The sequence below is a fragment of the Brachycentrus maculatus genome, unplaced genomic scaffold (assembly GCF_059751285.1).
Source record: "Brachycentrus maculatus isolate JH-2025_06_01 unplaced genomic scaffold, ASM5975128v1 h1tg000366l, whole genome shotgun sequence".
In the NCBI taxonomy this organism is placed as follows: domain Eukaryota; kingdom Metazoa; phylum Arthropoda; class Insecta; order Trichoptera; family Brachycentridae; genus Brachycentrus; species Brachycentrus maculatus.
The window spans coordinates 21,601-36,702 of NW_028281115.1; the positions used below are offsets into that span (position 1 = coordinate 21,601).

The following is a 15,102-nucleotide window of genomic DNA, read 5'->3' on the forward strand; positions in this document are numbered from 1 at the left end:
ATTGCCACTATTTTAGTTTTCCTACCAACTTTAATTTTCCAATCCTTTTTCCGCATAGTAGTAAAGTAATTTTCAACGTGTATTTCATCATCTATCCTATCATATATGCATATTCTGCTCCTAAAACCAAAAATCTAGAGCGTAAAACTGGTGAGTTAAACATCGTTAAATAATTAAAGACCAATTAAACAGAACGTCAGATGCAGTTCCTTATATATCATTACTAATTTTCTTACATATAGTTCGGTATTTATTCAATAATAAATGTATTTCTTTTTAAAAATGCAGTAATTTAGATGTGATATATTATGATATCACGTGATAGTATTATTCGTAACAAGATGTAGTTAATTTGTATGAATATTGAGATCAGACCCAGGGAGTGTCAATGACTCAACATAATATAAGATTAATGTTGCATTCTCTTGTTTTGTTAGCATAACTGGTCCATTGTTTCTTACCTCTTATTGTTCGCAGGTGAAATGTCAACAGCTTCCTTCCGTGAGATCAGATGATACCGCAGACGGCAGATCAGTGATAGATGATCTCTGAAATAACAAAGGAGAAATTGTGTTTTAACAGCGTGTAGCTAGAGGTACATATCACTTTATTGAAATACGTATTTAATGCATAGTAATAAAACTAAGACGTGAAGGGCATTATGGCATGGTTTATCATTTTTATTTTTGGTATTTTTTCCTTCCTTTCTACTTTATAATTTGCTTTTTTACATTCTGTTACAACAATTTTATATTTTTAAATATTAAATTCTTTCGATTTTTTTTTACCTTTACATAAATAGGCAAGGCTGAAATACTCATATTCCACCAAATTCACATGAAAACGCAATGAAACAAGAAGATAAATAATGTCAGCACAATTTTTTGTATAGTATATGTTTATATAATTAATTGGAGATGGTTAAAAATCACTTTAATTTGGTTTATTGAATGTATATGAAGCGTTAATAATTGAAGCTTATTTTTAAAAGCTGGCGAAAAATGGGTCGTGTGGAGTTTTTTTTATTTTTATTTTGTTAATAAATGATTCCTTCACTGATTTAGTTTTAAAGAAATTTTACCATATTTTTTACGAAATATGTAAATATTTGGAGATTAACAAGGCTTAGGAAGGAATCTAATGCGGCATTTTTTGGCTCTATAATAATGTAATAATAAAATGAAAAGAGAATAAATATAAATTTTTTTAAGTCAAACAATTGAAAATCTTTGTTTGTTTATTGTGTATATAACAACACAAAATTCTTACCCACCATGATCTCTTGTATTAAAAATATGTTTAAGTGTATAAATATAAATAAGTTCTAGTTAAATTTTTCGTATTTTTATTGCTCAATATTATTTAGATTCATAAGGATCAATTCGCGTTTGTGAATTCTTTTTTCCATTAAATACATTTCATCCATCTCACAAAACTATAACACAACGTCTAACATGATATTGCGTAGTTTTCTTGCAAATTTCAGAAATAATTCATGTCTTAAAACAAGAAACTAAGAATGCAAATATTAGAATATTTCTAACATTAACATACGTAATTTAAAGCTTTCGCCTATTACGATCGCTAACAATGATCTATCGATCAAAGTGGTAGGGTAAAATATATGATCGAGTTATACAACTTCTTGGTTATTTTCTAGTTATAGATCTTTTCAATGCACGTAATAAGTACGCACATTTGTAGACAAAGATGATTGAGTTCTTATGCGAAGCGGAATGTTTTGCAAGTAGCATTCGTATGCATAAATTGACCACGCAGTTTTAATGTTAATTTCATTTCTTAGAATTTAAAAACTCCTGACTATTTGAATAAATATTTTCATATTCTCAATATTATAAATATTTAAAGCATTTAATTAGTGATTAGTCATTTTTACTTATATTTTTTTACAAAAATGTTAGTAATATTAGTAAATAACCACTCTTTAAATATTTTTACGAAATATAACATTAATGTTTTTAACAACATACCGCATTAATTGATATTATGAGTATAATAAATTTATATCATAAAATTTAAACCAAAAATAAAATCCTAATACGGAATAATCGGCAGTTTTTTTGAAGAAATGTGAAAAAGGCGAAGATTGTTTGGAAAGACAAATTGGTGTGGCTTTCTATTTTCTTTGCCTACCCTTGCATGAAGCGGCATGATGGTAAGTTAGTTGGTTAGTTTTTTTTGGCCTGGTATAAAAATCAATTTCCATATTAATTTTAGTCTTTATTTTGAGATGATTGACTAATTATAATTATTGATGGTTTTTTCGATAAATTTATTTAATATGCTTTTATTTTCAATTACTCATCGTACATGATTTTTAAATAAAATTTGATTTATTCCTTTATTAAATAGATGGCTAGTATATTTGGCTATCATGCATCATATTTTGTTAGCGATTCCTTAATTATATTGAATTATTTAAACTTTACTTTGATTAAAAATATTTTTAAAAAACTTATGATTATCAATTCACGATATTTTTTTCGCATGATTGTGTAGAGGTCTATTTTTTTCATAAAAATAGTCAGTTGAATTCGTAATTTTTTGTTTAATTTTAGCCCTATAAAAAAAGGACATTTCAACCGTCTCAACGTAAGATATTCAACCCTGTTACAGGACCGTTATCCGAAAATAGTCAAGAAGTGTTATATTAAATCATACATTAATTTCAGGCCCTTTGCCTTCTTAAGGGAAAATGTTCAAGAAATAAAATGCATTATATTGCTGTTGAATTGAGATATGACATATAATATTACGTATGAATAAGGTATCTAAGTAATCAAAGTATGCGTCAATCAACCTTTTTAATTGGTAGAATAAATTGGTACACTAAAAAAACTTTATTTATGCACGACCACCTTAACGGAAGTATACGAATATAATCGAGCTGCTATAAAAAGGGAAAATAAAATACTTTTTGTCAAGCTTGTAAAAAACATCGTCTGTTAAATGACACTGTATTTTTTGCCGTCCAGGATATTCACACGTTTTTAATCATAGATTGACATATCGAGAATGATACATATCGATTGAATAATACGTTTAATATTTACATAAAATTAACAGGTTAACATTAAACCAGCTTACTTCTTTCATTTTTTGAGAAATATTAATGTGTTTTTATTTTTTTCGATTTGGTCAGTAGGTACATTACTTTTCAAAATATTTTTTTTTAAATTCATTATTATTTATTTATTATTGAGAGAACAGACAAACTATTTGCATTTTTTCTAGTTCTGAGTACATTTTTATTTTTGTTTTTAAAACATTTTCTTTATTCATTGCCTGACTAGTATTTTTCTCTACGTGTTCAATTACTTTTTTGTTTTATTTTTAAGTATTTAATTTTTAAAAAAATATATAAACATCAATTGAAGATTCTATGATTATTATTATTGACATTCTCATATTGGTATAATATTTCGATATAATATTGATACTACTTTGTAAAATAGAATTGTACTTTGTTATTAATAAGATTAAGATATATTTTTTTGATGTTATTGTAATGTATTTAAAAAAAAGAATATTCGTATAAAAATGAATCGTATAAAAATTGAAGAAGGGTTTTGTCTTTAAAATATGAGAAATATAAATAAAAATTGAGATAAACTTGCTATTTAATCCCAGAAAAAGTGGTTTGATAATAATTTTTAATACATTGTATTATATTCGTAAACTTTAAAAACGGTCTCCTGAAAAATCAGTTTTTTTTTTTATATATATGACGTTGTTGAAAGAAGTGAGCGATATAACAACAACAAAAAATATTTTTGTTAAAAGTTCGATGAAAACAGTTCGTGAAAGGTTTTCCATTAAATTCTACCATATATCATCACTTTCAACGAGATTTTTATTTTATAATTTAAATATACATATATTTTACCATTGCTATGTTCTGATGTGAACAAAGTACATATTTTCAATGCAATGTATTACAAACAGCGAGCTCACACATGCACACTTTTCTTCTATCTTGTTAACTACAATTTGAATGGAACATGATTGCCCGTAGAAGAGAATGTGTGGTGAATGAGATGAATCAGGCGATTCCGTCCGGGTTAGGGGCAGAGAATGGGTGGTATTGATTTGAGACGTATGCAGTGCATGTGCAGTGTGCATTTCCAATTTGCATATTGTAATTTGCATAAAATAAATGATACACTTCAACCGACAGTCTAATTGAAATATTTTTTGTATGATTGAATCGCAAACGGAATCGCAATATTATTATTTCAATCGCTATACAATCAACAAAATAAAAAGCTATGTTTTTTTAAACTTTATCAAGTATTGTTGATTGATAATTTATTTTACAAGTTTTGGAACAAATATTTTTATTTTCAAAGGTTTTTTTTATTACAAAAAATGAGTCTATTGTTTATAATAAATGCATTAACAAAGGTATCGAAATATGAAGGTCAAAGAATCACTATAAAATGTTTTATAAAACTCTTTAAAAAAATACAGTCCCGGGAGCACAGACCAGAAACAAAACTTTATTATAAATCCCTAAATTGCACACCAAGTCCTACCAAAATTCATTTTTAATTCGTGCCTGCGATATTTGCAATATAATGTTTAATGAAATATTCATCAATAATGATTCTTTTAATACGTTTAAGAGAAATATTTTTTATGTCTATTGGACTATTTGATAAAGAAAATTTTTATTTTTTGATAGAAACATTTAATGTAAGTTTATTATATGTAAAGTTATGATTTTATGTACATGACGGATAAAATGTTTATTTTTAGATTACTTAAGTGAAAACCTGTAAATGGAATTTTATTTAAAAAAAATTATAGTATGTTATTTTTGTATATATTCTTTGGTTTTCCAATAAATAAAAATAAATAAAAAACTTTGATTTCGTTACGAATAGAATGATAAGAGAATTTTTGTTTCGTTATTATTGTACTTATGATGTACAGTTCTTCGTTCGAAAGAATGTATTTTTACCTCAAGGAACTAGTTCAAAAAAGTGATTTTTGAAATACAGTAAAACGTAAGAGTATGCTTCTCTGAGTACCAAAGGCATTGCAGCTATTCTCATGTTCTGATCTATTACTTTTCTCCATTTCCATAATCAGTAACGCTGTTAACTCTAAGCTCAATTATTCATTTGATTTATAATATATCTTAACTTCTATATCCTGGAATCTGAAGAGAAGAACTGACAACATTGCCTTCGTGTAGTTTGGTAATCCAGTCAACACGGCGCCAATGTGATGCTATGCACAATATGGTGTGGAAAGGTATTAAATAAAAAAATATCATATTCAAAACATAAAAAAAAAATATCTTTTTGTTTTCAATTCAAGAATTTGTTTTCAATTTAATTTTTCTTATGAAAATGGTTAATTTTGTGATTTCTACTAATTACTTAACTATACACATGGCACCTGTTTCGATGGCGTCTGAATTTCTTAAAACTATATTAAAAAAAAACCTGTAGTGCATCAAAACATATTTTTAAGTAAATCACATAGTAATATAATACGTAGTCCGCATCCCTGGTTAGCATGTTTGGCTACCTTGCTAGAGGTCCCGGGTCCGATTCCCAGGGGGGAAGTGGGGAAATAAATGTAAGTGATTTTACACATCAACATTATTTAATATTACCCTGGACTGGTCCCTGAAACGCAGAAGTGATCACCTGCCTTTATGTAAATTACGATCAAGATAACATTGCGTCAATACGACGCAGTACCATATGCACCATTCTGTGCAGACTAGAGTTAGAAGGAGAACTATGTATTTACCCTAATTTCAATTTAAAATGGATTAACGATAGTATAATTAAAGCCCTGTAATAATAAAGAAAGTATGGATCAAAATAGTAAAATCACATATACTATGCATGTTATAATTACACTCAAACATAGTGTGAACACTATGTGACGTCACAGGCAATCAGCCCAACCACTTGTTAGTCTGCGGTCGTTCCATACATGGGTATAAATTACGATATTAATTAATTGTTTCTGATGGTACTGCAGGGAGTCAGTCGCCTACGTCTGCGTAGCCCTTAAGGTGAGTGTACATTACACAACACGTCAATTATCTGACCGCGCCACATCTCACAGGATCTCTGTATATGTTTGCTTAATATAATGCCTATCCACACTGATGCGTCCTTAAGGCGTTTTACTTACAGCATACATTGTGCTGTATGGTGATATTAAACAATACTTGACCAACCGTGAAATAAAAATCATTCATACTTGTTTCAATTATTCCTATAGCCATAGCTCAATTCTTTAGTTCTTAAAGCCCTTATCCGCACCCCAATCATATAAATATAATTTGAATATAAACGAATAAAAAAAAGTCGTTTGTAATCTTCGTAATTTATATAATTCTTCGATTGTTTTTACTATTTTTACTATTGTTACATTCTCTTCATCAAATATATTCTTTTCAGAAATATATTCTCTTTAGTTGAAATAATATTATGATACGAAAATAATGATAATTAATTATTAAAAAAACCGTATCTGGACCCCAATGGTGCATAGGGTATTGCATTATATAAACAGAGTATTATCTTGATCATTAACACATGAAGTAAATGTAATCAGCTCTCCACTTCAGGTACCGGTCCAGGCTAATATTGAATGAATATTAGAGTGAAAAAAACTTTTATTTTATTTATTTGACCCCCCCTGTGAATCGACCCTGGGACCTATAAAACGATAGCCGAGCGTGCTAACCATTACTCTACGGAGGCGGACAATTCAAAACAACTTGATTTGTGTCGGGTTGTGGTCCCGTGGTTAGTGTCGCGGACTGTTAAGTCAGAGTTTCTTAGTTCGCACCCACTCTACCACAATTTGATACCTATTTCTAATAATGAGCCACTTAGGCTCACAGAAATAGTTTGAAATTGAAATATTTGTATGAATAATAAAAACACAAATATTTCTTGATAAAGTTACCATGAAAATTTATCTTGATAAAGTTGGTATTTTGGTAGTCTGTGTTTTATGTATGGTAAAATTTTGACTAGCTCTCATATACTACATACACTCATTCAATCCGATTATTTTGACTCCTGAACTAACCACATTTAAATATTCAAATAACTTTTCTTTTTTTTAAAACTAAATTCGCCTTTCAAGTTTTTTAAACTGTTTTTTTTTTCCAAAAAAAATTAATAAAATAACCAAAATAACGCTTCCCCGCAACGGTAGGTGGAGAAAGTAGAACGCGACACCACTCTATTTTGCAAACAATCTTTACCTCTTCCACATTTATAAATCTACTCAAACATATCGGTCGATTTATCCGACTCCAAAAATTGGAACATTTATCTCATTTAATTTATTTAAAAACATGTGGGATAGTTCTTTAATACTTATTTCAAAATTTATTAATTACAATTCGCTTCTTCAACAGTCCTCATAGTATCGGCATACATCACCGAGTAGAGAATTGAAAAATAGCATTTGTCTTAAAGATTTATAGCCAACAAAGGTAATTATATAAAATTGGGTTATGTCCTAATGTCTTAATACACAATTTGAATAATTGGATACAATACATCATAATTACGATTCTAATGCAATATTTTCAAACACATAATGAACGAGAATGGTCATACATATTAGTCACAGACAAACCTTGCTAATGCTTAGATTTTTTTTTTAATTTTTAACAGTTTTATTATTTTTTTTAATAAAAATAAAATAAAACTCATGTATATTTCATATGTATATCCATATTTACATATTATAAAAAAAAATTAAATTTGTTACAAATATTCTAAATTTTATCTATTTTATTGCCAAAAAAGTACAAGGTTAAAAAAATTAAATGACATTCTACCAATATTTTTAAGATAAACTTTTTTTCTAAAACTATTTTGGCTTCTTGTGGCACATTTTATAAAAGTTATAAAATAAATAAAAAACGCAACTTTCGTTTTCAAACTATTTTTTGTACTATTTTTCCAACGGTTTCGACATTCAACTTATCTTCTACAGGAATGTAGCAGGTATCCATCCCCAAAGAAGACAACATAGCTATCGAAACGGTTGGAAAAAAGTATCTTAAATAAAAGAATTTGCTCACAACATTTGACTTTTATTTATTTTATAAAGAATTTAATACAGTTTACTTTGAATGCTGAATGAATTTTATATTTACTAGAAAACTACAGTACATTTCGTAAGCTCGTTGGTACAGACATTATCACCATCTAACGATCGTTCCCGGAAGCATTCAGAGCTTTGCAATGTATTGTGTACACTGTACACCAGACAGCTTGCAATATGCAGCCCAACTACTAAAGATCAATGAATATAACCCTCTGCTAATGATCGTGAATGAAAGACGGCTCCTTGCGCGCAATAAAGATAAGGAAACTAGACATACATTTCCCACATCGTTGAATATTACAGTAATTAGTTTTCGTGCAGCAAAATACAACCCTTAGACTTGAACGTTAAACGTAATTCTAATCAAAAACTAATTTACCTTTTCAAATATTGATATATTGTGCCAATCTTATATTTTGAATCCAAATGTGAATCAACCCATTTGATTATTAGCGTATTAAAGAATATGTCGTGGGTTAACTGGCAAGAAACGTTAACAATAAAATCCCTGTTTGAATAATCCCTGTTATTTAAAGCTTTAGGCCTGAAAAATACCCGCTCTTAACCTTAAAGTTGAATTCATTTTTAACACCACACACATATAAATGACATTTCACACTACTAGCCAGTTTATAGAACGTTGAAAACATTTTAATATGCATCAGTAAGTCAAAATAGCATATTTTTGAGTTAATATTGTTGGCCAGTATACTCACAATATCTTATATTCTAAACCAAGCAATCTATTTTTAGCGTATTAAAGAATATATACAGTTAACAATTTAACGCGTATCACAAGGTGATCTATAGAAAAATAAGATATACTATGCAAATGGTGTTTAAAATTATTTTAATGACATACGTATATAATGAAATTTGGAAATGTTTGACCCCTATTCGCACTAAGGCAAAACTTTCCTCAATAGTTTACCTGATTATTTGAGAGTTCCATATTCATGGACTGAGTGGAATATATTAAAAACATTTTATTTTATTTATTGCGCTCTAACACTCCATTAAGACCCCGAGTACCATTTCACAAGATAGCAAAATAGTAACCTCATACAATGTGTAAAGTGATCACTAAGCCAGCCAATGAGAGTTTATATGCCTGGTAGTCGCATTTTTGTGTATATCAAAGTATGCATGATATATCTCAAAAATAATAACTGTGTAAAATATAAATGAACTAAAAAAAGGAGCTTAAGAAGAAGGACGTTATTGCAATCTAGAAAAGAAAATAAAGGTGAAATAGTAAGTCGGTAATAAAATCAAATGGTTTTTATATAAAAATATTGTTTGAACAATATAAGTTTATTTATTTCAATACGTAGATTTATACTTTGATACTGCTATATCTGCTGCTGATGAATAAATTCAGAAACGTAAGAGAAGTATCTTTTTTTATTCGTCCTAGAAATTGATATTTAACAATAACACTTTTTAATAGATTTATATTATCCACTGACACTTCGTGATGGAATTGCATTTTAATATATTATTAGATTAAAACCAATATTTTTAGCTTTTCCACTTTATTTTTATTTGGTTTCGTCGTTACCGACATCATCAGACTGGTCCAGGCTGATGATGTCGGTAACGACGAAACCCGGTCGCTGGTCAAATAAAAATAAAGTGAAAAAGCTAAAAATATTGGTTTTAATCTAATAATATATTAACAATAACAGATTGCATTTGTAGATACTAAGGTAACTAATATTTTATATAAAAAATTGTTTCGATTCAATGTAACCTTCAGTAAATACATTCTACATATTGATGCAAAGGAAATGCCGACATGCAATTTCATTACCCATTCATCGCTCAAATAGCGCTTCGAAGCGAAAAACTAACACCCAACTATTACAAGCAATCGCCTCTTTGCAATTATGCCGGTATGAGAAGGCCTTACACAACCGGTACGGCATACTAAAAAGGGAATTCACAAGTGCCTGCCTATTATGAAAACGAGCCAGTGCTAATTTTCGTCACACAATTATTAAGTCTGCACTCACCCACGAGTGTAGCGAGTAGCGAATAACCATGAAGTTACAAGTTGCCTGTTACACCTTCGATTTCCACGTTGTAAAAATTAACAATGCCTACTCTTGCTGCCACAAATCAGTGACTTAATGTTCCCACCGGCAGAAATCTTCGATTGTTTGGACCTAACTTAGGTCATTGGATACTCTGTGCGAAGTGTGTTGCTTCGTTTCGGGTGTCGAGATAATCGATTTACGAAACTGTAATAACATTTTGAGGTGTTATAATAATCGTAACTGGTTTACTTTTATCGTACTCTTAACATTTCATTTAAAGTTTTTCGTAATGATCTAAATTTTTCGATTCACGTAATTGCACATACATTAAAGACAGTTCCAATGGATTTTTTTACTTGCCAACAAGACATTTTGCTTCAAACAAATTATCATATACGCGTTAATATGAATTTTACAGAAAAGCGTTTTATTTTTAGTTTTTGTGATTACTAAAAAACTCCTGTAACGTAAACTATACTTTCAGAAGTGGTATTTTGTTAAACGTTTTTTTTAATTTTGTCACTTACAAATAGTAAAAATGAAAACATGACACCTTTATCTTTTTTATTAATATTAATACTTTAAAAAACAAGAGATACATTTATTATATAAAATTCTAAAATATATTATATACGTTTTCAGAATTAGACATATTCGGTACGTATTTTTGTAGAAGTAGTGACATATTGAAGTACCTCAAAATGATAAAAAATGGTAAAATTGCAATCTCAAACAATTGATTCAACCATATACATGTAAATGTGAATAATTGTGATTTTTTTCTAAAATCGAAGAATGCGGATTTTTTACAAAATAAAAACAGATTTATTACCTATCATTGATATAAACGTGTCACATGATATTCATGTTCACATAGATTTCCATTTTATACATCTCTTTCAATCTCTTTTACTTCGAACTTTTTAGATTAAAAATGGTTTTACTAAAATTAAAAATCTGTTTTTCGTTATTTTAAAGAGTTTCTGGTCAAATCGTTACTTTGCCACAAAAGAGATACTTTGAGGGTAAAGGAAGAGAAATGTAGCAGAGAGATAGAACCAATTAGTATAATTAAGGGCATAAATATGTAATACACCCTCATTTCAGGGCTCCACTTTACTGAATACAAAATACTATTAAAATATAAACGAGAATTTTTTTGTATGTTTATATAAGGAAATATATTTATGTACACATTTAAAAAAAGGGACGCATTAAAAAAAAACTAATTTCCAAATAAGTTTTCAAATGATATTTCAAAATAAAACTTGCAATTGCAATTGCATATTAATATTGAGTTCCTTAATGTTAACACGACTACTTAATAAACTAAAAAATGATCTCATACAAGTGTTTTATCGTGTTATTACTCAAAGTTAATGCCAAATCAATAAATAATGTACAGAAAAATAAGTAATCTATGTATTAAGTAAAATTTTGAATCTAGAATTCCATTTCACGGAAACGTTTTATTTTATTATTGTTTATTTAGTAACATGATAGGCTTTTGTTAAAATATGATATTAAAATAAATACTCCCATAACCCTTGAATCATTTCAAGGCTATCTTTAAGGGTTGTAAAGCAATATTTAAAGGGTTTTTTAGTATGCTTGAGCGGTTGATACAAAAAGCTCATCAATAAACGGTAAGTAACGATTTGATTTTACAACGAAACATTTGAATTTCATTGAAATATTACAGAATTTCTATATATTTATCAATCAATAGCAAAAAACGAATTATTTTTGTGCAGAAACACGTGTAAAGAAATGTTCTCAGCAAAGTTCGAAAATAATATAACACGTAAATATTTTCATAATATTATCCTTGAGCCATATGGCATGACTTTCAAAACATTATGTAAAAAGGGATCCATAGTAATTTGTTTTGTATGTATGATATTGAAAATGTTACGTGGTCGCTATTTGGGTGGGTGGAATAACCGATAAAATAATTCACTGAAATTTGGTGGGTCCAATTATTGTACATTGTGTTTTTAATTTAACCGCTTGCAGGTGTCTTTGACTACAATTACGAGTGATTACAAATAAATCATGTACTCTAATTCTTTTAATTATACCAATAAATCAAAATTCAACGGTGAATGTTAAACCCGTGTCGATAATTTTACAATAGGTTGATGTTTTTCACCACGTGAATTTTTATATGAATACAATATGTTATGTTTATTTTATGTACTTTTATTTGAATAGTTAAAGGATCAAATAATTATTAACATAATTGAGATTGCAGATTAAATACAGTTTTTTGTGTAATTTGTGTGATGGATATCTTTTAAGTGATTACTTAGTAACGTGGAACAATTTGATAAGCTAAAAAACAATGAAAAATTTCTGATTCCTTGTAACACAATAAAGTTTTATTTACTGACTACCCACAGGTATACATACATCTTAAATTTTCACTCTCATAATGTAGTTATGTTATTTATCCTTAGCTCTTTATGTCATACGAATCCAATCAAACTGATATCTTTGCTTTAACAAAATAAATAATAACACTACTTTGATTCGATAGGGTTCCATTTACGCCCATATGAAGGTGCATATGAAGGTTTAAAAAATCTTTAAGTCAAGGAATTTATAACTGAATTATACAACCTTGAATTCAATAATACTTGTCCCTAGCAGAAACATCCTTTCACTGGGTGACTGCCAAATAAACATATTATTTTTTAAAAGTAGAATTCACATGATTGAATTCTAAATATGAAGAATCGGCGTGGAGAAACGTGGAAGAGGCGAAGAATGTTTGCAAGGACAGAGTGGTGTTGCGCTCTATTCTCTCTGCCTACCCCTGCGGTGAAGCGGCGCGATGGTTTGTTAGTTAGTTAGTTAGAAATCTAAATAGTTTTACAATTACAGACTACAATTTTTAATATGATTAAATTACTTGTTGCCTCTACATTCCTGAAGAGTGTTTGGTACATTGCATTGTAACAATGATTTTATGAAAATAATGTTTTGGCAACCCTGCTTTTGGAAATGTAAATCATCATTTTAGTAATGGGTATAAATATTCTACCGCAGCGTTGCGGTCTGTCTTTACAGAATTTTCATAAGGCGAGCGGGTTCTGAATGAAAAGCCGTCGGCAACCAGAGAAACCAGCTATCCAGATTCCCAAACACCTACCCAGACACTATCTTCCCTGGACGCTTTCATCGTCAAAGGGGTTGTCTTCCAGCTGGAAAATGAACCAGATGGGGTGAATTTTAAATAGGGTGATAAATGGAATGACAAGAGTAAAAAAATAAGAATCTTCAAAAACTGTTTTTAATTTAACAATTTAATTTTTATGTTAAAAACGCATGGTACAACCATTCTTTGATAACATATTTTAAAGAGAAAAACTAGAGCTTAGATTAACAAAAAACTACACTTTGACATTCAAATCAAATTATGTTTATTTATAGACTTGGCGTTTAATTTGTAGAACTCCATTTTAATTTATATATTAAATGTGAAATCAAACACTGTTTTTTTAGTCTACTTACTTGTATTTTATTGTTAAATAAACGCATAAAAATAAATTTTGTGACAATTATTTAGCCTAGTTATGGCAATTATCGAGTTTTCAAAAGAATGACATTCGTCATAATAATCAGTGCTTGATTTAACGTATAATACATTTAAAAAAATTGTAAATTATGTGGGTTAAAATCAATAATAAAATAATAAATGTAGCATGGGGTACCGTTTTGGTATTCATTTTTTGTTGTTGTTTTTTTTAATGTTGAATGTTGATTTCGCAATTTCGCACACTATTTTATTTGATTTAATTATTGAAAATTTAATAAAAACTCTCTGCTTTAAATATCTATAAATGACGTTCTATTAATACTACAACACTACTGTTTGATCATTTTTTTGGGGTTTGTAAAGCTGCTTTTTAAAGCTTCATAACAGTAACTAATATTTGCTTGTACTAAACTTTTCTGTAGATAATTCATAAGACTATGCGTTCATGATCATTAATTACTGGAGGTTAAGGTGAATTATACTGTAAAAAAGTGCCAGAGTACTTTGCTTTATACAATAGTACAGAATGAAAAAAATATACAAAAAACACCAACCAAAGAAATAATACACGTGCGCATAAATTAACAAAAATAGGTTCAGTAAAAGGGTAAATGATTTTATGTAAATATCATTTTTAATGAACAAAATACTTTGATGTTGAACTTAAGGGTGAAGTTGGTTGATCATTTGTCAGATCAATTATACAGTATAAACAATTCAAAATAAACACATTTCTGATAAAATATTCAAAACTTTAATAATTTACACGGAAACCTCGAAAGTTGCCTACTTAAATTAAGGGATATATAATGATTTATTCAACGATTTTAAAGTAATGTCATTTTGACAAGAAGCCACCAAAACACAACCTATTTTAGTATTTGAATAAGGTTTTCGTTTGTAATTACATTACGGTGTAACGCTTTACATGAATCCTTTAAGAAACCTCATTGAAGAACCACGAACGTAATTTGGTAATGTCGTTACACAATAAACTTGATGTTTAGATTACACTGGTCGACAGTATTTTATTATATGGAGAATTATAGCTATTCTTTACGTACTTTGGTATGCTTAAACCAAATATAATCACAAAAGTTTCGCACCGGGTTTAATTTTTTTTGAAATTTTACATATATTAAAACAAATTTGTACGTACTTACTTGTATTAAACAAAAAGCAAGTGTCTTATTTGATATTTTTTTAACGGCATTTAAGCGGTTTCATTATTCGAAGAATACATATTTATTCTGGTAGGCTAATAAATAATTTATTTTAATATCGGACACATTATTTACCTTTGAAGTCTAAATTGAAAAATGAATTGAAAACACTATTTTTATTTATAATAAGTAAATAACTAAGTCTATCTCCAGAGTGTGATGGTCAACACGCTCG

At 28.6% G+C, this 15,102-nt stretch overlaps 1 long non-coding RNA gene across 1 annotated transcript in view; it reads right to left on the reverse strand.

The window, feature by feature from the left end:
* Positions 1-458: 458 nt before the first annotated feature.
* The window catches only part of LOC148303495 (uncharacterized), a 106,056-nt gene continuing 91,412 nt past the window's right edge, over positions 459-15,102 (reverse strand). Inside the window, exon 4 of the long non-coding RNA XR_015838478.1 lies at positions 459-548. This is a non-coding gene — a long non-coding RNA (uncharacterized LOC148303495). The remainder of the gene's footprint in view (positions 549-15,102) is intronic.